The sequence below is a fragment of the Candoia aspera genome, chromosome 1, assembly GCF_035149785.1.
Source record: "Candoia aspera isolate rCanAsp1 chromosome 1, rCanAsp1.hap2, whole genome shotgun sequence".
Lineage (NCBI taxonomy): Eukaryota > Metazoa > Chordata > Lepidosauria > Squamata > Boidae > Candoia > Candoia aspera.
Window position 1 is genome coordinate 103,269,016 of NC_086153.1, and position 23,445 is coordinate 103,292,460.

Consider the following 23,445-nt stretch of genomic DNA (forward strand, 5'->3'; position numbering starts at 1 on the left):
ATGGCAGTAATTAAAGAGGAGCAATCAGATATATTTCTAATTTTTTATTTTATTTTATTGTGCCTTTGAGTCAGTGTTGACTCCCGGCAACTGCCTGGACTAGTCCTTGCAGTTTTCTTGGCAAGATTTCAGAAGGGGTTTTCTGCAAGATGGTGAGTTGCCCAAGGTCACCCAGCTGGCTGTGTGCCAAAGGCAGGACTAGAACTCATGGTCCTCTGGTTTCTAGCCTGGGACAATAACCACTGCACCAAATTGGCTCTAATAGAGTCTTATAATTAATCTGTCAAGCTCTCCATATATCTCTAAATAAAGCAGGATCTGGAAATAAAGCAGGAGCTGGAACCAGAACATTTCAAGAGATTGACTTGAAGTCATGAAGTCTGCACAGTAGAAGACTTAATCTGGAGTAGAAAAGTTTTAATAGATTTAAAAGGATTAGGCTATAAAAGGTATTGTGTATATACATTTCAAGCCATGCTGTAAGAGAAGAGAGCCTTTATGCTGCCTTGGTCTTCTGTCTGCCTTTTTTGAGGGAAAATACACTTTCAGATTCTACTTTCAAAGTTCATTTGCCCATGTGGACCACCTAGTTAATTTATCTGCTTAGACAGATCTATTTTTCTGTTCAAATAACACACTCCAAATTATATGCTTTTGGACCAAATCTGCTTTAAAAGGTGAAGCAGGATCACCAGGGGATCACAGAGTGTCTGTTCCATTTCTCTGCAGTTTGCTAGGGGGGAATGGGTAGAGGTAGAAAGGGAAGAAGTGGTTTGAGCCACTGGCAGAATCATAGGGAAAGATTTCTCAGAACAATTCCAGTCATAAAGCTTTGCCTGGATCCTTTGTAATGAAAGGGAATAGGCGTGCACAAGAACAGGTCCTCCTCAGATGAATTCTAATCAAGGAAAAGAGACTGGGTAAGAAATCATGGAGGAAGTAGGTGGGAAAGAGGGCTATCATCTGAGATCTTGGGCCCTGCTAGGAATTCACAGGCAGGACCAGTTCCTTCTGCCTTTTAGGAGCTGAAGCTCAGACAGCTGATCCTGAAGATGTTCCAGGACCCCTCATTTCCAAGAATGCCATCACCACTTAGTGATACAAGAATGAATTGGATGACACAGATGTGAATCAAATATTGTCTCTGAACTTTGGTTTGTTGAACTATGCTATTTGTTTGCATCCTAAATGTCTGCTGCTTCACCCCCACCCCCCAAAAAAATCACTGGAGTATTTTAAGGACCATTTCCAAATCAAAAGATTTGTCAAAGATGAATGTAAATATTTTGCATGCTGTTATGAACCCTTCCCAAATCAAACTGTCACTTAAGTAATTATCTTCCCAGTAACAGACAGATGCCAAGATGCTGAAGAGTACTTTCTTTTTTGCCTAAAATCTAACCCTCTGAATTACCCATGGATCAGAAGGTTTGTGTTTTGGTTATTGTGGTTGAACAATCCTTGCTAAAGTCATTCCCAAATTCTGGCCTGATAAGATAACATTTTTCCCACTGAGTTATGAACCTAACTTAACAGTTTGTTATGAACTTAACAGAGCTATTATTTTTTCTAATGTTCCACATTAGTCATCCTTTTTGTGGGGGTCAACATTGAAAGTCCCAACACTCTAGCCTTTTCTCTTCTTCAAGTTCTTCCAACTCCTTTTAAAGTGTACTTGTTTCTCTGCACATTTTAAAACTTTGAAATATTGTTCAAAATGGATTAACCCAGTTGGCCAAGGGCAGATTTAGCTATCTATAATAAGTTTGCTAGTGGGCTTGTGTGGCAAAGGGGGAACCATTTAAACAGCTAAACCTGTCTTTTCCCTTTGCCAGGGAGGGCACATATAGCCCTTTGACAAAGTTCGCTCTCCTTTTTCCTCTGTAAGCTGTGCAGGCTGAGAGGAAATGAGTTATGAAAGAGTGAGCTTTGCTTGTGGGAGCCCATTGATTATGACTTAAGTCCCAGTTTAACTGAATAAATGGTAAGCCCAATTATTCCAAATGTGTCTGTCTCTTTATGAAGCTTGCCATTTGGAAAAAGATAATTTACAGCAGTTCCTAATACTGATTCTGAACAACAGCATTTAAAATAGAAGTTGTATAGGAAAGAAGAGATGTATATTAAGAGAAACTACAGGGCTAAACATTTTCATTGAGCTTTCATGTTCCTCATGGAACATCTGGGGCTAATTTAATATATCACTTACAAGCCAGTATGTTTTGTGTGCTATGGATGTTGAAACTTTTCTCCTATTTCCATCTCATACTTTCTGAAAGCAGCTTTAGGGAGAGCATGCAAATGTTTGGTGTGTGTTTTGAAAACTTGTGGGAACCCTGAAATGGGAATTGTCAAGAAGACATGCATACAGATTGCAAGGAATCTAACTGAATCCCAACAGGACAGTTCCTTCCTTATGAGGGAAGAGGATCAATAAGCCAAACCACAATGCAAACCTCATTGAGAGGTTTAAGAGAACACCAATTTCAGGACATGGACTGATTGCAAGAACAGGACTGACTCCCAGCACTAGCAAAGAGATGGAGTTTGAGACAGAATGGCTGTTCATGGACAAGTGATGGAATCAATCAGAAGCAAGAGAGTTTGGGTGAATATGCATGAATATTATGTGCAGTTGATCCTTTGGGGAAATATGAGAAGCCATGAGAAAGAAGCAAGCTAGAAACCTTGTATGTCTCTACCTTATAGAGGAACAGGATGTGCATTGTATCTGGGCATCATGCATCATATTAAAAGAATATTAACTAATTAATTAATTATTAGATTTATATAGCTGCCCATCTCATATACATGACTCTGGGTGGCTTACATAAAACTAAATAAAACTTGACCCATGTATGGACTTCTAAAGCCTTACTTTGACTTATATGAAGACGAAAGAGAAATATTTTGATTTTAAATAAACTAGGAGCTCAGCTTTTCAATTCCAACAACTACTTTGGGAAAATAATGATCTGGTGCTCATAAAGAAGAATTTAACAAGATTTCTGTTTCCCAAAAATCTGGGTGAGAAGGATAATTTCATTCCATCCCAAAGATCTTAAGAGCTTTCAGGCAGGACGTTTTCTTAAACAGAGTAGCTCCCTAGTTTTTATGCATAAAAATATTATAACTAAAGAATTGGCCACTGTTGGACAGTGCTATGCACTTCCTAATTTAGGGTTATTAAATCTGGGCTGAAAAAATATGGGCAACCACTAGAAATACTGAAAACTAACCTAGTGATTATCTGGATTTTTGCAGAGGTTTGTAGCCCAGATTTGGTAGCACTATGCTATTCTCTTTTCACAATTCTTTGGGATTTAATTACATAGTTGGCACATAACGCCAAGAAGAAAAATCTCCTTTTTAGCAGCATATTTTATTCATGTTATTCACCAATATTCTCCAGTTAATTTCAGAATATGATCAGATTTAGGCAGTTTGTTCAGACCTAATTAAGAAATTAACAATTACTCAGCCTTGGCAGTCTGATTTTTTAAAAACATATTCTTACTGTAAATGCAGCAGGTGATGACCCTGGCTGTTTATACATGCCCATATAACATATATTTATAGAATATATTAGACTGCTGTCAGAACGGCAAAGCTAATACATTGTAAATCCCCCTTGGGAGGTGGGGAAAAGCCCCACCGTCTGGCCTGCCTTGAAAAATTGCATTGGATGTATTGAGAGTCTGAGGCATACTTGAGAGTCTGAGGCAGACATATGGCACGTTCAGGCGTATAACAATGAAACACCGCCGCCTTTTCATCAAATGGAGCAGGTCAAAGTTGAGTGGAATTTGCTTCCTGAAAAAATAGGTTAAGTATATCAGAACCTTGTTTGTCTTACATTTGATCCAGTGCATAGCTGGAATCTGTGTCTATTACTAAAATGGCTCTCTAACACTAGGAAGCCAGTGTGGTGTAGTGGTTAAGGCCCCAGGCTAGGAACCAGGAGCCCATGAGTTCTTGGCCCACCTTAGGCATGAAAATCAGCTGGGTCACCTTGGGCCAAGACACTTTCTCTCAGTCCTAGGAAGGAGGCATTGGCAAACCACTTCCAAAAATCTTGCCAAGAAAATTGCAAGAACATGTCCAGGCAGTTGCCAGGAGTCAATGCTGACTTGAAGGCACCAAACAAACAAACAAAAACCTAGGGTGGTACTACAAGTATCCCTCATATACCTCCAGAACAATTACAAACTCCTGACTAGAAGATTTACTACAATGTGTACCATCAAGACAACCTTGAAGGGCAAGGATGAGGGAATGTAACCGTCTGGTCTGAGGGAAGCAGCATTGCCCCAGTGTCTTTCTTTTCATTTGACTTCAGTTTCATCGCTTAAGAAACAGACTGACAATTCCTAAGAAGGCACTGTCAAGACAATGTGTCATTTTCACTAGAGATTGGTTTAATAACACCTTGTGGTCACAACCATGTTGCTGTTTGTAGAAAGCAAGAGTGTTATTTAGGAACCTCGTAAGTATCTTTAAGCTTGTCAGAGCACATAAAATGGTAAGTCTTTAACGACTATAAATTTGCATGTAGCCATGCAAAGCAAAAAAAAACAAAAAAAACCACTTGGGCACATGTGAAAGTATTATTATGATTCCAGACTTATGAAACAGCAATATTGCATTTGCCTTGCAATAATTTGCTGTTATATCTGGTTCTCACTGCACATCAGTGTGTATGTGTGGGAACGATATGGTTGAATGATACATTATATTGTGTGCAAAGTTAACACTGATGTGGGGGATATAAAATTTACAGGAGAAGAGTAGCGGCAAGAAGATATATAACATGTAGTTTCATTCACAAAACCACATTCTTAAGCTACTGTTCGGATTCACATTCTAAAACCAGAAATAAGTATGCAATGGTGCACCTTTACATGTCATCTTGACTTGGCTCAATAGCAGGAAAACTAATGCAGTTCTGAAATGTACATGTACCTGATTATAGTATAAATGCTGTTCCTCTAAACTGAACAGTAAAGAAAAAGATTATTGGGATTATGAAGGATTGGCCTTTCCTCCAGAGAACAACGTCAGCCATTCAGTCAATGTGTATTAATGAGTGAATCTGTAAGTTCATTCTGTTCCCTCATCAGATTGCAATTTTTAAAAGTCCCTACAAAAATGACAGGATAATTTTGAATACACTTCTCCTCTTAATTCTCATAAATGTTTTTTCCGAATAGATACACCTTTTGCTGGGAACTTTTTTCCTGTTTTCTCTTGTATATGAATTTTTGTATACTTTTTCATAATATACCCATTTGGAAAGTTGTGGCCTGCATCTCAGAATGCAGAAGAGGGCTAATTTCAGCATTCAGATGCAACTGGGACAGTGCATAGATTTGGAAAATGTAAACTGATTAAATTTCTTCACCGTCCCTCATCAACATATTTTGCTTACCCTAGAAGGTGTGGTTTAATTTTCATATTTGGAAGTTCTGAAGATGGCATATTTCCAATTTTAAAAAAATCAAATATCCGAATAAATTTATATTTGCAAGAAATGGAGAAGAGAGATCTATTTCCTGCAAACAATCAATTCATTAAATTTAGATACTTGTCCCCTGTATTTGGAAAATACTTTCACCCTGACACATACTCATGCAAACGAAGCTCTCTTCAGAAAAGGTTAAGCCAAAATCTGTTCAGAAATAATATTCCACATAAGACATGGGGAGGCTGAAGTCAACTGTGCTCTTCAGTTTGGAGAATGATTTTCATTTAATGCAAAACAGAAGAAGGTAATTTCCCCCTTGTGCTCCCTAATCTGTTCCAAAGAGTTAGAGGACTCCGTAACAGTGCATAAAATGACCTCTTCTCCTCTTCCATTAGTGAAGCTTATAGTTGTTTGAAAAATCCAAAGGGTTTCTCACATACCTATTCAGTGAAATAAAAAGCTATCTTGACCATGAACTTCCTGATATAAAATATCTGATCTATATTTTAATGATCATGTACCCAGTTCACACCTCCTTGTCCTGCATTTAGTTACATGTTGAACTTTGGTTGCTTAAACTGTAAGAATGCAGTTTACAACTCAAAAAAATCCAACATATAAGTGGAAAGTGTTCATAAAAATGCATTAATTTAGGTTAAAATACTCACAAAAAGTTATACATGAAGAAAATTTGAGTGAACCTATCTAAGTTTTGAATACAAAAGTGGGCTTTAGGAGGAATGTGCACAACAATGATTTGTAGGAGGGCAATGTAGCAATATGCCAAAAAAAAAAATAGTGTTGAAAAAAGGAGAAACTGAAGTGCTTATCTGACCGTCATACATTAAAACCCAAATTTTCATAATTTTGCCAATCCCAGTAATCTACCACAAGGAGAAGGTCAAAACATCTACAGAAAGAGTATTTGAACAGTGCGGTTCAAGTCTGAGCCACAGGTTGACTCAGAAAAACTACCAAATACGTGTTTCATAATCTTTCCGTTTCTCATCTCTACCTAATACCTTAAGTATTTATGTTTCTCCTGCCTTCAAAATCTAATCCCTTAATTTTCAGGTAGTATAGTAAATGGTACTTGCTAATGCATAAAAAGACCACAGACTTTCTGATGCAGACCCCTTAAAACTAGTTGGTCTAGGAAAATTGCTGTGTGTGTTAGAAGCAAAGCAGAGTGATTAACTTGTAAAATGTTGAAGCTCATAGGACTGTGATCACAGCAATGTGGGGCCACCAATACATGTCTTGGCAACTATCCCTCAAGGGCTGCACCAGTCTCTATCTTTAGCAACTAGTCAGTCTGAGGGTACTATTTTTACCCTCCAGTTTAGTCTCAGCTTCAGAGCCATTTGGTCAAGAACCAAGAAAAGGATTAGAGTTGTCCACTCCTCCTATTCAACAGTGAATTAAATTTTGCAAATAACAGGAGCCCTAACTTCTTTCAGAATTATAGCCTATGGGTAATTTATTTGTTTCCGCCACCACCACCTTCCCTCACTATATCTTTGAAAATATTACTTAAATCAAATTCAGGGTATTTGAAAAACTATTTGTTCAATTTAAACCTATACAGATAAGGATACTTCATGTGAGATTCAGGAAAACTAAGAAGCATTCCACAAATCACACTTCTTTTCTATTCAGCTAGTAATAGGAAAGAAAAGCTAGTAATAATAACAATAATAACAACAGCAATATAAATATACATGAAATACAGAACTAAATGGGTATTTATGGTATATGAACAAAAAAAGTGATAGAAGAGATAACAATCATCAAAGCAAGCCTCACTAGGCAGCACAATGTCTTATTACACTTGGATCTCATTTTCTTGGCTCAGTTTCACATTGTCTCACAGAAAGCAGTCTTTGCATGCTTGTTAGCCCTGAGGAATATATATCTCTGTCCCAATTGCTAGCACTGAATCTCTTACTAAGCATATGAATAATCAACAAAACAATGCATGAAGGTTCATCCATGTCCAGAGACCTGCAGTGATGTTGACTGTTAGCTCCATTTTACAAAGATAATGTTTTCTGTAAATCTTTTTTATACATTTGTGCCAAACAAGCATAAATACTCCAAGAAATCTCTGCTCTTGTGTGTATACACATACACACCCATACAGTATACAGTATGTGTGTGTGCGCGCGCGCGTTTGGATGATTTTAAAAAACACAGAAAGCAGATGACAAATAGAAACAGGGTTGAAAGATTTGGTTCAGGTTTGATTAAGCTTGTCTCCAAACTGTGCTAGAGAATCTGAAATCATCCTCATCAACATGGTAAGCACAACCCTTCCACTGATTTTTTTTTCCTTTGAACCCTTTCTAACAATGGATGCTGAAGGAAGATCCTTCTGCAAGATTCCTGCCAAAGCATTTTGCTCCCTGAATTATTCTGATTCAAGAAACAGTTCCAGTCAAACAGAAACCCAGTAACCTGGAAGAAACTGTGCAAGGGCAAATTTTATAATCAATTTGAAACAGAGAACCAGAGAGGTCTATTGATCTCTAGAAGGAATATTACACATTCATGATACTGTGCAGCTTTCTTTCTCTCATCCAGACAATTTTCTCATTGGTCAAGCATGGGGAAATGTACAGTGTATAGTGTTGTGATGCGTTATCTCATTCTGCGCATTGGTGAAGGAGAGATGTAGAAATCAGCACAAGAATTCCATTTTTCATGGCATCATCCAGGTTGATAGCAATCTTTGTAGCAAATCAAATTATTTATTTATGGTCCCAGACCAATAAAATGCCAGCACAAAATTTAAAATACAGAGAACCAAACCTGAAAAATTTAATGAGTAGAGGGTATCATCGCTTGGATTTTTTATTCTTTATTTTCTATTTCTATTTATAGTATTTTTACTGTATTTTATTTTTTGTATTATTCTGATGGTTTTAATCACTTGTTGTAAACCCCCCAGAGGCCTCTGATGGGAGGAGATGGGCGGGGATAAATTAGATAGATAGATAGATAGATAGATAGATAGATAGATAGATAGATAGATAGATAGATAGATAGATAGATAGATAGATAAATCAACCACCTTCTACAAGCCATAGCTATTGGCTTCATGGGATGAGGTGAACCAGAGACTCACTCCAAAAGATTTGTTTCAGCCAAAATCTGAGATAGCAAAGTCTCAGGTGTGTCCCAAGAGAATTGCAGCCAAGCTCTAGTCAAACAAAAGAATTTGAAGTTAAGCTAGGGACTCAGAGTATGGCTTTCAGAAATTTAAATTGGAAAGCTTCTAAAGTAGAGGTGTCCGTATATACACAAAGTTTTGCACTGGATAGCAGCAAGCCCAGAACCTTTGCTTTATACAATTTTATTGCTGCAGGAATGTAATAATTGCCTTAATTATTACAATAATTTAAGAGTGCATTAAAAGCTTTTTGAGCTCTAATAGGAAGCTTACTTAATTAGTTATTGTAGCAGATAGAGGGTTGGAAGTGGATGCCTAGGTACTTGAAGTCATTAACCTGATCAATTGGGCTTAATAGGGACTTAAAAACGCATTCTAGAAAAAACTAGCTTAGTTTTTGAGTAAGAAATTTTCAAGGAATTTCCCAGAACAATATGATAAAGCAGCTAGGCATCTATGAAGAGCCACTTGGGTTATGGATAAAATGGCCACATCATCTGCATACATGATGACATTTGAATGCTACTTTTGGGAAATTCTCTTAGATACTATTATTTATTTATTTAAATTTATTATAGCCACCCAACTCCAATGGACTCTGGGTGGAGTACAAAACAAAACAAAATCCACAAAAAGAGATAAAACCTAAAACCACACAGACAGTCTGGACTAAAATGATCTAAAAATGACACAAATCAAACAAAACAAAAGAGCCACCTGCAAATAATGTTACATTAGTATTTTATTATATTATGTTATATTAGTATTGGCAAATCTATTACCAAGCGAGCAAACTTTTAGAAGGGGAGTTCATTGTAGTAAGTCATTCATTTGAAAATATGATGGTTCCATAAAGGCAAGAGTGGAGGGCAAAAGGAAGAGGGGCCGACCAAGGGCAAGGTGGATGGATGATATTCTAGAGGTGACGGACTCATCCCTGGGGGAGCTGGGGGTGTTGACGACCAACAGGAAGCTCTGGCGTGGGCTGGTCCATGAAGTCATGAAGAGTCGGAAGCGACTGAATGAATAAACAACAACAACAACAAACCCTTCATTTGCAAAGTCAGAATCAAAGTGGAAATTCTTCATATTTCTTCAAAGGACCTATGACTGACATTTGGAATTCTCCACTGTCAAACAGGAAAAAAAGAAAAATGTAAAAGTTTTCTACTTTTTGCAAAGGTCAGTCTGTAGAAGCCTTTTCCTATGTGGATTCAGTCTCAGGCTCTGTCAAAGGAAATCACATGGCTAAAACACCAACATCCAGCAGGAAGTGGAAATCACAGTGGCTTTTTCAGGGGATGGGGGGGGGAAGTATTTATTTATTTATTTTATTAATCAAATTTATCACCGCCCATCTCCCAAAAGGGACTCTGGGCAGTTTACAATAAAAGTATTATTTTCCATTTAAATAGAAATCACTTCAGTAATTTAACCAGTGTGAATAACAGCACGAAATTTAGAGAACAAATTATAGCCGGGAAATTTGTTGGTAACTATCAATTTTGTAGTTCTTACAATTCTGAAAATGAAGCATGTCTTTCAACTAAAAATAACCAGGCAAAATTGAACTGTTATTTTACAAAAGTACACAAAGACTTTCAGAGGCTAAAGCAGAAAGAGTGCTGATGGAGGACACTATGCAGTATGTAACTTGCGAACACACTTAGCCTTTATTTATCTCTCAGGAGAGCAGTCCCAGTTGGAAATGTGTTTTGTGGTTAAATGTTAAATTCATATTGTAATATCCTGTAGTGTTGGGAGTGCAAAGTTAAAAAAAAGAGACTTATTTGCTCAATATACTAAAAAAGCTTACAGTATCCAGATACCATTCCTTGGCTAAAAGGACCAATACTGAAAGTACTGAAAGTACAGACCAAATATTTTTATAATATAAAATAAAAAGGAGTAGGAGGAGGAGGAGGAGGAGGAGGTCGTCACTTTGCGGGGAAGTAAAGAAGGGCAGGGTACCAAAAAGTTGGTGGCCACAACACTAAGATCAATGCTGCCTCTTTTTACCTGCAGATGCCCCTGTACTTAGTTAATGATGTTACTCCACCTTTTGCCAATTTATTAAAATTGCCTCTGGAAAATTGATCATTCAAATTTCTGGATTAATAATAAATGTATTAGCATAGAAAAGCTGTCATCAAAGTATTTCCCTTTATGTCTTTTCAGTTCTACAATTATTTAAAATAATTGGGTACACCACCCAGAGTCACATGTAAGTGAGATGGACGGCTATATAAATTAAATAAATAAATTAAATAAATAAACAGATTATTTAGACACTGGAAAAAACAGCTCTGATTTTTCCTTATGAAGCATGCACAAAATCTAGCCAATATCTAGCCAATCCCCTTATGAAACTTGCACAAAATCTACCCAAAGATAATCTCACTGAAGTGCCACTGATTCATGGGCCCTGAAATTGTTAAGTACACTAAAAATCAATAAACTGTGGTAATTAAGACATTGAACAAAAAACAGGAAAAGCCAGGTACAAATCCATTCTCAGCCATGGAAGCTCACTGACTAACTTTAGGTCAGTTATTATCTCCCAGCCTAACTTAACTTTCATGAAGGTTGTTCTAGACAAAAATGGAAGAGGGAGTACAGTGTCAGCCACCTTGAACTCTTAAAGGAAAGGTGGCATATACATCTTATAAATATATAAACTGCATACAATGAAGCAAGGTTAAACATCTGGTAACAGCAGGAGCTCATGCCTGTCTGGAACCCTTTTCTTCAGTTTCTTGATTGACTGATTGGTTACATAATTCATACTTCTTGGTTCATTCCTGCATTACTGTGTGAAAATACTTCTATACAATTGAAGATTCTATACAATCTTCAATGCCTTTCATCTTTATAGATGAAATTATATGGAAAGGCCTGATGTCACTAGACTTACTTGTATAATTGCAAAATTGACACATTCAAAATGTACACCTCTCTAGGCTCCCATATATACCCTAGAACAAGTGGAATGGGATCTCTTTGCCATACCATTATTTCAGGTAATTCTAGCCAATCCCTGCTCACAATTTTCTAAATAGACCATTGATTTTGAGCAAAAATCACAAAGCTTAATTGACCTAAAGTGGCCTGTCTAGATCAACAAGAATTCATTTTGGGTGGGCAGACAAATCAATCACAGTCTATATTCCTTCTATTCATCTACTCAACATTCTACTTCTATCACTCTTATTCTTATCCATTTTACTTAATCTCTTTCTCCATCCAATTTCTATTGCACCCCCACATATTCTTTCAGATTGCTTTGTCTTTCCTTCTTTTCTGATAACCTCTATAATAGTCCTACCCTCCCAAATTGATAGTGAGAGTAGAGGAAATGATAGACATATCAATATATGGATCATGAATGTGGAGAACTAGTTTGGTGTAGTGGTGAAGGCATCAGTCTAGAAACTGGGAGACCATGAGTTCTGGTTCTCCCTTAGGCACAAAGCCAGCTGGGTGACCTTGGGCCAGTCCCTCTCTCAGCTCTAGGAAGGAGGCAATGCCAAACCAATGCTGAAATCTTGCCAAGAAAACTGCAGGGACTTGTCCAGGAGTTGCCAGGAGTCAGGACTGACTTGAAAGGACCAAAAGAAAAATAAAGTACCTATACATGTAACTCTCCAAAGCAAATTTATATAAATAATTAGTTTAGTGGGTACTGCATTACATAGATATACAAAGGATAGTAGCATTAGGGAGGAGAGACAATGAAAGTATGCTTGTATTTATCTGAGAGGGATAGAGGAAAGGTTTTGGTGAGTCCTTCCCTTTTCTGCTTCAGTTTTTGTTCTTTGTGAAATATGTTTCTGTTGCTATGTCTTTGAAACTGGGTTCAAATAATTTGGGGGTGGGTAATGCATATTGTTGGAGGACAAGAAGGTCTGGTGTGCTATGGTCCATGGGGTCACGAAGGGTCAGACACGACTTAGCGACTGAACAACAATAACAACAAATGCCTATTCTCACAAGCCACAAAGGGTACCAATCACCACTGATAAAGATTATTCTTTGAGCACCTTTTATTGAAATTATTAAGATTTAGAAATTCTTAATTTTGGCCAAATCATGCCCTTAATTGGAACCAGGGCAGTAACCAAAACTGTTATTTATTTAACAGGTTTGTTTAAATGCCCTGAAAAATCATAGAAAGCAATGCCATACAGTATGTTGTATATGTGTGTGCATGTATTGATTTTTGTACACTGCATTTGGTTTCTTAAAAAAAAAAAGCTGAAATGCTTTCTGTACTGATAGCTATTGCCCTGGAATGTTGCTAAGCATTAAACCATTTCCATATGTTGAAGAAATGCAATATATATGCATTCATTTCTGTAATACATTCCAGGAAACAGAACACACATCACACCAGAATGGCAGATAAAAAGTGGCCATGGAATCTTGGATATATTTTCAAACAAAATCTCTTGCCTTTGGCTAAGTTCCAGCAAAGTCACTCTTGCAAAAGAAATATGAGCCTTATTATCCTTCCATATTGATTTGATTATTAACTATTCTTCAGATTATTTTTCCTTAGTTTTTGTATTATTTGATTTATTTATTTAGCAATTTTAAACTTCAGCTATGTTGCTCACTTTGAGAAACATCTAGCATGCATGTCATGAAGTTAGCCAGTTACATTAATACAAAATGTAATAATAAAAAATGTCAGGCTGACTAATGAGTTGGCTTAAGATTGGATAATTCTCTAGCTTTCCTAAAGCCATTTATATTCTTTCATTCCTCTCTCTCTGTTTTAGCAAATCTTGGCAAACTGACATTTTCTGTCATTGGCAAATGTGAAAAACCTTCTACCTTCTCTCCACTTACATGGGATAAAATCCCATAGAAGTCAGTGAAATTAATTATTGAGTTAACATATCTAAGGCTGTCCCTTAAAGTGCCATGATGGGAAAAGTCATCTAGAGGTGGCTTTTTATGGTTTAAAAGGATTACATGAATCATCTTTGATCATTGTCCAAGACATGAAATATTTCAGGGACAAAGAGCTTGCAGTGTCCACTGATAAGTGGTCCCTTTGATCATCATACAAGAGCATGATTCCCTGCTCAAAAGGTTAGGAACATGATGTGCTAGCATGGCTCTGCCTCTTTCAAGCAGCCTGCCAAATATAAGGGCTCACTCAGGGATCAAAATAAATGTATGCTCCCTTCTGGGAATGCACTTTCATAATTGCCTGCACTCTTTGATCTATTGCTTCCACTTCTGCACATTCCAACACCTGGCCTAGGCAGGGGTCCGAACTAGAAATGATAATCAAAGCAGCTGTATATGATCAGTGCTGAGAATAAACAGCTGGTAATGGGACATTCCACATATTTGCTTCCACCCAGAGTGTGCACTTGAGAAAGCAGGATAAATCATCTAGGGGTGGAAGGGATCATACAAGTACTCAAAGGCTATGGATCATGCTTTATAAAAAGAGAAGGAAAAAAGTGGGGGAGAGACCAATGACGATGATTACTTGTACTTGTATTTGTGCTATTTCCTTTATTCATTTAAAAATTATTAGTAGTAGTAGTAGTATTAATAATAATGCAAAAGAAACAGATAGTTATTATCAAACACTATTAAAATACAATGGAATAAAGAGCTAGGATGTCTTATACTACAAAATTAATGGCAACATGTTTAAAATGTTGAGTTTATGACTTTTAAGATGGCATTAATTCAACAATCCATGTTGATGAATCTTGTTTGAGATTCACTGAAATTCATCAACAGAGCCACATTAAAATTATGGTGTGGGGGGTGGAGGATGGGGGTAGGGAATTAAAATTAATGGTCTTATAAGGTAGGGCTAGATTTTATTTTGAGAACCTATGCTGATCTCAGTTAATGATCAGCACTGGGCCTCAAAAGAAACCTATTAGAATATTTAAATCCATAAATCCATTAGTATATTATATTATATTATATTTATATCAACAGCAATCTATGCAACTATATAATTCCCCGGGGTTCAACCTTGCTATTCCAGCGTTGGGGGGTAGGGGGAGCTAGCTCTTAACAGCTTTCCAGAAAGCTAAAAAAATAATTAAAAACAATAACAAAAAATCCCAATAGTTAAAAGCAGATCTAAAATTCTTTTTAGAAATACTTTTCAATGTAGAGATCCAGTAAGTGCCATAGGAGAGAGGATTCCAAACACATATTCTGCTAAACACTCCCTTCTGAACTATCAATTAGTCATATACAGTAGAGGCACTAAATGAGGATATCACATGGTAACCACAGTATATATGTAGGTTAACACAGTGGCATATATTGTACAATAATAAACTTCTGAATGTTAGCACCAACCCTTTAAATTAAACTTGAGAACATAGACCCACAAACCCTCAGTTTTACACTTGCACTGCCTCATGAATCGCTTCACTGCTGGTTGTTGAGCAAGTTCTACAACTGGCCAGTGAAGGAGCAAAAAGGCAGTACTCCAGCCAATGTCTGGGCCTTGTCTCTTCTTCCCCATTTTTGCCTCACAGCCACTGGGTGGGGGAATGGAAAAGCATCCCCTGGATGCTGGAAAAGATCTGCAGAAGACAAGGACATGATAGCACAGCATCTTGACTTCAGACGGAAGGTGGGAATCCAAGGAGATGGAAGGCAGCAATGGAAAATGGCTCCTCCCATAGTTCCAGAGGAAACTTCAGTACTTTCTTTGCAGCATTTTCTCTAGAAGAGCAGCTGAACCAGATGCTAATTGGCTCAGCCACAGAAGGTTTCTCCAGAACCAACAGAATTATGGGGACACAAGTGTGATGCCAATCTGAGATCTGCACAGCCCCATGTACTGTATGTGGAAGGAGCTAAGAATGGATTAAGAGCCACTGGAGAGAATGAAAGCAGCTGCATTTTGCACTAACTGAAGTTCTCAGAACAGGCTCATATGTGGATCAGTATAGTATTCTAAATAGAAACTTAGCAGTGGTCTATAACCGTAAAAAGCTATTAAGGAAACATTGCACCTGCCTTACTAACCCCAAGCTAATAAAAACGATAATCCATGAAGTTACCTGAGCTTCTAGATCTGGGATCACCTCAAAACTGTGAGTCCTTCCCTTCAGGAACTCCCTAAATAGGCAAAACAGTTTGTAACTAAAGCCCATCTCATCTTCCAAAAATAAGTACCCTTCCTATAAATTGCTCTTTTTGTCACATCTAGGTTTTAGTCCTTCCTCCTAATTCCTTGTTTCAGGGCAACATATACTGTGAGAAAGAAGACCCAATTCACTTTCTGTTGGAAGTAAAAGATCACATGGCGCTCCCTAACTGTATGTAGGAGCTAAAAAGAGCAGCAGGTGAATCTTACTCAGAACACAGGGTAGCATCTTCACAGCTTTATCCATCTGTACCTAATTGTTACATACATACATACATACATACATTTATTTTATTAAATTTATACACCACCCATCTCACTATAAAAGTGACTCTGGACAGATTACAAATAAATATATGCATATTGTATGTACTTAATTGTTTCTCCTGATCTTTCAACCTCCACTTGTGAAGTAAAGACCAGCTTTGTAAACTACTGTAGTATCAAATAAACAGGAATATAACAGAATTTTTTTTAAAAGGTCAGCACCCTTTGACTAAAGAAAACCATTGCTTCTGGCCATCTGCTACCTGCAAAGTAGGATTCTGTTTGAATGTCATTTTCTCCATTGATTCAGTACTGAGATTACCCACAATGCCACAAACATTCTGGGTGGCAGTAGGTTACTTTCTTCAATCCTTTTTCATTCAGCAAAAGCTGTAAATAAATAAACAACTTCAGAGTACTAAATTCTTGGTATAAACATGCCAATCATGTACGCCTAACATAAGCCGCTGAGCATTCAGAGTATTGTTCTATTGCACAGCAAGGGATCAATAAAACCAGTTGTTAATATTGTGTCAGATTCACTGATTCCTTTCTCCCAAGCCGAGATCAACAGGAGTGAATAATAGACACTTGACTTTTATTGGACAGTTAAACCACATATTACAGCTTTTTATAGCATTGAGCTGACAACTGAAAAACAGTAAATCTGGTGCTGGGAAGCTTGTCAGTCAGACAAGGATGTAAATCACCTGAGTGGTAATTCCTATAATACAAAGCCAGATTTTATTGTGTGAATATCTGCTTTGTTCTTCAAAACAAGCCAACTAGGACAAGGGGCCAGTTCACACATGCAATACACATACTGCAAAATGGGTGGGTTTTGGCTGCACGGTCATGGCCACCTTCTTGACTTTTTTGACACACACATCACTACCCATCCCTTTCAGATCCCCTGCACATGGCCTTGCACTAAGACTCCTTTTTTCTATTGTATTTTCACTGGCATGTCTGTTGCTGCTATAGAAGCTGCCCATTTATTCTAGCCACATTTTTGCCCATCTGGTTATTTTTAATAGTCCATAGAGTGCCATGAAGGATGGAATCTCAAGCTAAGGTTCTTTTTTAACTTCTGGAAAGGGCTGAAAAGGGTCTCAAAATTTAAGGGCCTCTGGCACTTTGCCTCCTCTGCTACCCCCTCACTAAAACTTTGGGTTACAAGGCAGATTGTGCTGTACGGCAGGGCTAGGCAATTGACAATCCAATGGTATGTGGCCCATTTTCCTGCTTTTGTGCAGTCCCCAGAGCCCTCAGAAATCATTTTTCTATTTTGAATTTACAGAAAGTAATTTGTTTAAAAAAACACTAAAACTAAACTAAAACTAAAATCCCAGCTTTATCCATTGTAGTGCTCACTGCCTTTTATGGCTCTCAGCCACCCTTCCATATTTTTTTAAGCTCCCTCCAGCTGGGAAAGTACCTGTTCAGCTTGAATTCTGTCTGTCTTACACTCTAAACCAGTGTTTCTCAACCTTGGCAACTTTAAGATGTGCAGACTTGAACTCCCAGAATTCCCCAGCCAGCTTGAGTTGAAGTCCACAGGTCTTAAAGTTGCCAAGATTGAGAAACACTGCTCTAAACCAACTGGGGCCTACCAGCCCCTCTAACCAGGGCTACAACTAGGGGGGGGCAACCGGGGCATGTGCCCCAGGCGCCGCACTGGTGGGACACCAAAATGAGTGCTGGGGGGGTGTGCCAAAATGAGTGCTGGGGGGGCGCCAAAGTGGGCGCAGAATCCATGTTTGCCCCAGGTGACACAGACCCTAGTTGTGGCCCTGCCTCTAACTAAGCTGATCAGTTTGGGGGTGAAATGAGCTTTTCCCTTTTCCTGATCTCTTCCTCACATGAGGGTCCCTGGCACCCTTTGACCCATTCAGCCTTCTTTGTTGCTTTGGACTTGAATAGCTGATCCTCATCCACCTGACTCAGTTATTTAACTCAGTTATTTAATTCAGTTATTCAAAGAACATTCTGGAGTCTAAATGAAATCTAAGATTGAAGTGACGTATATTGATTTTATGTCTGTTTCCTCGGAAGGTAACTGCTAATAACCGTGGTGGGGAGGGGGCTACTAGCAAAGGGAAGGATTATAAAATAATGCAATACAATATTCTCTTTTAATCTATGATATCATTACATTTGGAATAATGTCTATAATTTGGGTTGTTCGGTTTCAAAAATACTCAGTGTGACCAACAGTGCATCCCACGGGAAATGGGAAAAGCAAATAAATGTTGCTTTCCATGTATGCACTTGAAAACACAAATTATTTCCAGGATGGTCTCGCATTCCTAACCAACATTTCTAATCTGAAATCCAGGTTAACTCTGTGAATCACAACAGTCTGATTGTTATCTTTCAATTAACCTATTTGCAGGGTTCTTGCGATAACTGCCAGGTGATTTTTTTTTTAAGTGGCTTTGGTGTCTGACATGAGAAAACATGAAAAGTGGGAAGCTGATAGGCAGATAAAGTTCTCCCTGTTTAAATTAATCATTTTTATTTATAGTTTCCACAAAAGGGCAGGATGGAAGTCTAACAAACAAACGAAGTGGAGAATCACAAACAAGGCTTCAAATGCTGGCAGTAATGGTTTACAAAAGAACAGGGGTGTCCGCAAGATGGCAGCTGTGATGGAATAATCAGAGCTCAAGTGGCTTCTTTGCAGCCACAAACTTGATTTTTTAACCATATCCTGAAGGTATCCCTGCAAGAAACATTTACATGGCACACTTTATATGTCCTATTTCTTATCCAAGAGTAGACCACATATTAATATACATATCTAGCCAAAACATCTTTGAAAGATAATGATATTATAGTTACTGTTCCTTTTGGCCCAGTTCCTCCTTCATCATGCATTCTTCATTTATTTTATATTAGGCATCTGTATTCCCACACTGGATTTTTTTTATTGCCACATCAGTCAGCAAGGATGAGAAAGTGTGAAAGAAATGTTCAGAGAAACTGTGTGATTAATACCAAACAGTTATTTTGACTGCTTCTGAAGGAACTGTTTAAAATATTGCCAACAGTTTTCTATGAAATGGATGTGCAAAAAAGTAGCAAATTTGAATGAGCAAATGTGAGTCACCAATGTGTCAGCGCTTTATTTCAAAAAGATTTATTCTTTAATGGTTTGATAAACAATTCTTTGGTGGTATCTTCAAACATAAATCACTCAGTTCTGTTCATTAGCCAACATTCTGCCTTATCCATGGTTATCTGCCTGAAATAATAATAATAATTAATAATAATAATAATCAAAATCAATGAGTAATTATGTTTGCTTATAAAAATATAAACTAATTTGTCCTATATTTTAAGGTCACCATTGAACACTATCGTGGTTAGGTGAAAGGAAACTCAATTACACTAAGTTAAAATCTTAATATATGAGAAATAAATTCTCACTATTACAGTAAACTATGTACTGTAGTGATTAGTAGGATTATGTGCTTCTTTGCTGTTACCATATTTACAGACACCTGTCCAGTGGCCATTTAGGAATAGGTGGGACAATGTTTAGCTGGTCACTATGATGTTTGTGAAGTTCTCTGCATATAAAATCATTCACATTTGCTCCAAGTTGGCCAGAGTGTAGCATTATGACTGAGGCAAGTTCTCAAGACATTATCTGGGATTCATTTGAACATATGGAAACCAAGAAATGGAGCGGGTTCTCTTTAGTATGAACCCTGCCTCCTGTCACTTAAATAAAATGAAAACTGAAAAAAGATCCAATTTGATCAATGAAAGATACCTGCTTTTCATGTTTATATTTATTGCAAACATTATTTTTACCAGACTAATGTCCTCTAATGAGAATGCAGTGGCATGATAATGAAAGGACACATAGATTTATTTAAATCAGCTGGAAGTCTTGTGTGAAAATCCTGGTATACACGTTAGACCTTACATGGCAGTTAATATATATACTGAATAGCTTACAGGAGCTGAAACTCAGTTATGAGGGATGTGCAAACAATCCCATGCATGAAATGTTCCATGTGGAGAACAGATGCATCTGCGTGGTCCTAAACCAAAATGTGCAGGTTTCAAGTGCTTTGCTTCATGCATGGAATGGAACGGAGTTATTTTGATCTGGGCAGAAGTAATGGAAGGGGGGAGCCAATGACATCAGTTGGTGGTAAGAGGCAGGAAGGAGTGTGCTGAGATTATTTTATCTATATTTTGAAATTCGTCACCACCCATCTCACTCAAAGAGCGACTCTGGGCGGTTTACAAAAAAAATACTATGCTGGGCCTTCAGTGGTTGGCACTGGAGATGGAGGATTGGCTGGAGGGGTATTCTTGCTCAGACATCAGCAACAGCAGGAAGGCACTGGGAAAATGTAGGCCGTGCTGGGATACCATCAGCAGCAGCTGGAGGGAGGGAATGGAAGGCACTGGGAAAATGTAGGGCAGGTAGAGTAATGAGATGTACCATAGGAAATTCCCCAAGTACTTTAAGAATTTTCTAAGCTTGCCTATGGAGCAGAGAGGCATGCATGTAAGTGTTATTGAGCTATGATGCATATTGGCCAGTGCTTTGCTTTGCAACTTGCTGATACTATTTTCTATTCTATTCTATTCTATTCTATTCTATTCTTTAAGAAATCTACATTTAAAGCCAGGTAGAAAGAAAATAACACAAATGTGTTCTTTGAAACCATAAACAACACTCAGTTAATCTCTTTTCACATGACTTAACTTGTTAACTCCACCTTTTTTACTCCAAAGGCAGAAGTAAAATTTCTTCATCCAGTGGATTGAAACCAGTGTTACTGTACACAGGAAATAATTCAGGCTTATAAGTCTTCAAAGCCCCACAACCCAAAAGACTAAACATATCAAATAATTAACAATCAGATTGAAAAACTGGGCTGACATCTCTCAGGTCCATCTTCTGCTGGCTCAACCCTCCTTGCAATTCCTCTTTGTCTCCGCAGATATTGTGGGGAGAGCTTCATCACCAACACTGGAGTTGAAGGTCCATCCAAGAGAGCTTCCAAGAAGCTGTTACTGTTTCTCAGGTTTCTGACCACCAACCTCTTTCTCTGCCAGAACAGATCCAGACCTCACTAATTTATCTCCTTTCTGACTCTGAACTTGAACCCAGTTCATAGCAGATGTACATTTTACCCAAGATTCCCTGGTCATGAGCTGAAGAGCTCAATAACTTTCTGTTATCTACCTACTATAAATACAGGAGTAGAAGTTGGAGATTGAAGTATTCTGTGTTTGAGTGTTCCTGAGAGCAGGGATCCAATCTAAGCAATGATTAATGAAGAGATTATATAACTATAACAGAAGGGAGACTTATATACAGGAAATGCAATTTAGGAATAGGCAAAGCCTAGCACCTAACTAGCTACATCCTACCAAGAGGAAAGTCGAAGAGAATGTGTTATTTGTTGCATGGCTAAAAACAAAGACAGAAGAAAGTGACCTCAAATTAGCAATCTCTTGGATAAAAAACTGGCAGAGTGAGAGACAAAGGGGGAACACAGAGTTAATCCTTAACCCTCTGTATGTATCCCACTGTCCCTTGTGGTCAGTGGATCACTGGGTGCTGAAGAATCTGGGTTCATACCCCCAAAAGAAGATATGTTCCAGAAGGAACATTAAGTAGCACTGAGTCACTATTACATTTTAAAATATGGTTGAACAATAGCCTGGGTATCAATTAATCCTTCCAAGACTATCTTCAGTAAAAAGCACCCCCAGCAAGGAATCAAATTTTAGGGTGTTTATTTATGTAAAGTGGGGGAAGCCCTCACAGAAGCACTGAGTTTTGAAGTGCCTGAGGAGGCCTGTCTGCAAAGAGAATAGCTCCTTCTCCTTTGTGGAAAGAGAAGGCGGTTCTCATTTTTCTCTTTGAGCACCCCTCACCCACCTCCTGTTCTATTCAGAGGATCTTTCAGCCCTTCCAATAAGATTATTCAGAAATGATTCAGCGAATGCAATTTATTGCATAAAATCATTCCATTTTTCAACCATATTATTAAATACAGAATGAGAAGCAACTAATGTGTTTGTAGCCTATAATGCTGGTTTCGACAAAATGTTGTTCCTATCAAAGGCAAAACAACTACTTTCTTTTTACATATGTGTTGAAATAAAATACTGCTTTAAATGGTCTTCTAACTGGTTGATGATTTTTTTTCTGTTGACTCGAAACACCCAACTGATGGATCTGATATATTTGGGTATACATACTTGAAACTGAAAAAGAACTCTTTTTGCATTAACATAAAGGATTTAAAATAATTTTATATGTTCATGCTTTCACCAAAATATATACAAAATTAATAACTGATGAGATTTAATTGGGTCTTCTGAGTGGAAAGCATAATAAGCAACTACTAATAACGAATAAGTATTTTTTTACATTTTTCTGTTGAAAATACTGTATATATTTTATTATACATTTTCCCTAAATGCCAGAAAACATCATGCTAAGCTTTCATACAGTTTCTTTGATTTTCTTTGAGTATGAACCTCATGATGCCCTCTAAATCATAATTCGTGGCTTATCTTGTTATGTGATTCCAGTGGGCCAGCAGAAAAGAGGAAGACCTTCAATACGATGGATTGATTCAATTACCGCAACAATGGATGCAAACGTTGGAACAGTTAGGCATATGGCGCAAGAACGAACAGCATTTCGTTCTGTTATACATACGGTCACCATGAGTCATAAATGACTTGTTGGAAACTAACAACAACAACAACAACCTGTTATGTGATTACAACCAATGATGGTTTATTCAACAACCTAGGACAAAAGTGAAGCATGATGTGAATATGTCTACTACTAGACAGCTAGTAGTTGGTCTGATTATCTGAAATGTTAATGTAAGGATAAATTATAAACCACTTTGTCCATACAAAAGTAATGTGCTCTGGAGAAATTACCAACAATAATTACAATTCTATCATTAGTTTGATTGATTTCAGTGTATTTAGTAATATACATGCTCACTGAATTGTGATAGGATAGTTGATTTGAAAATGTACATAGTAATTAGCCTTATCTTGTTCCCAAGCTTTATGCTTTTCAATCTTTAACCTAAAGTTGGCAATTTCATCCAGACAGCATTTCATTACTTAAGAAATGACCAGCATAGGAAATGAATGCCTACTTTAAAGAAAAATTCAGTCATGAAATGATTTGTAAATGTTAATAAATGTTATGTTATTTGTGGATAAATGTTCAGTTAAGACAAAGAATCTGTTTAATGCTAGGAAGCTTTCTGCACTGAAACAAAACCAAGTTTTAGCCTGCCTTATTGATTCCTTCACTTGAAGTGTTTAATTCACAAGCAATCTGTTTCTACTATACAAGTTTCTATGGACGTGACACAAATTCATTAA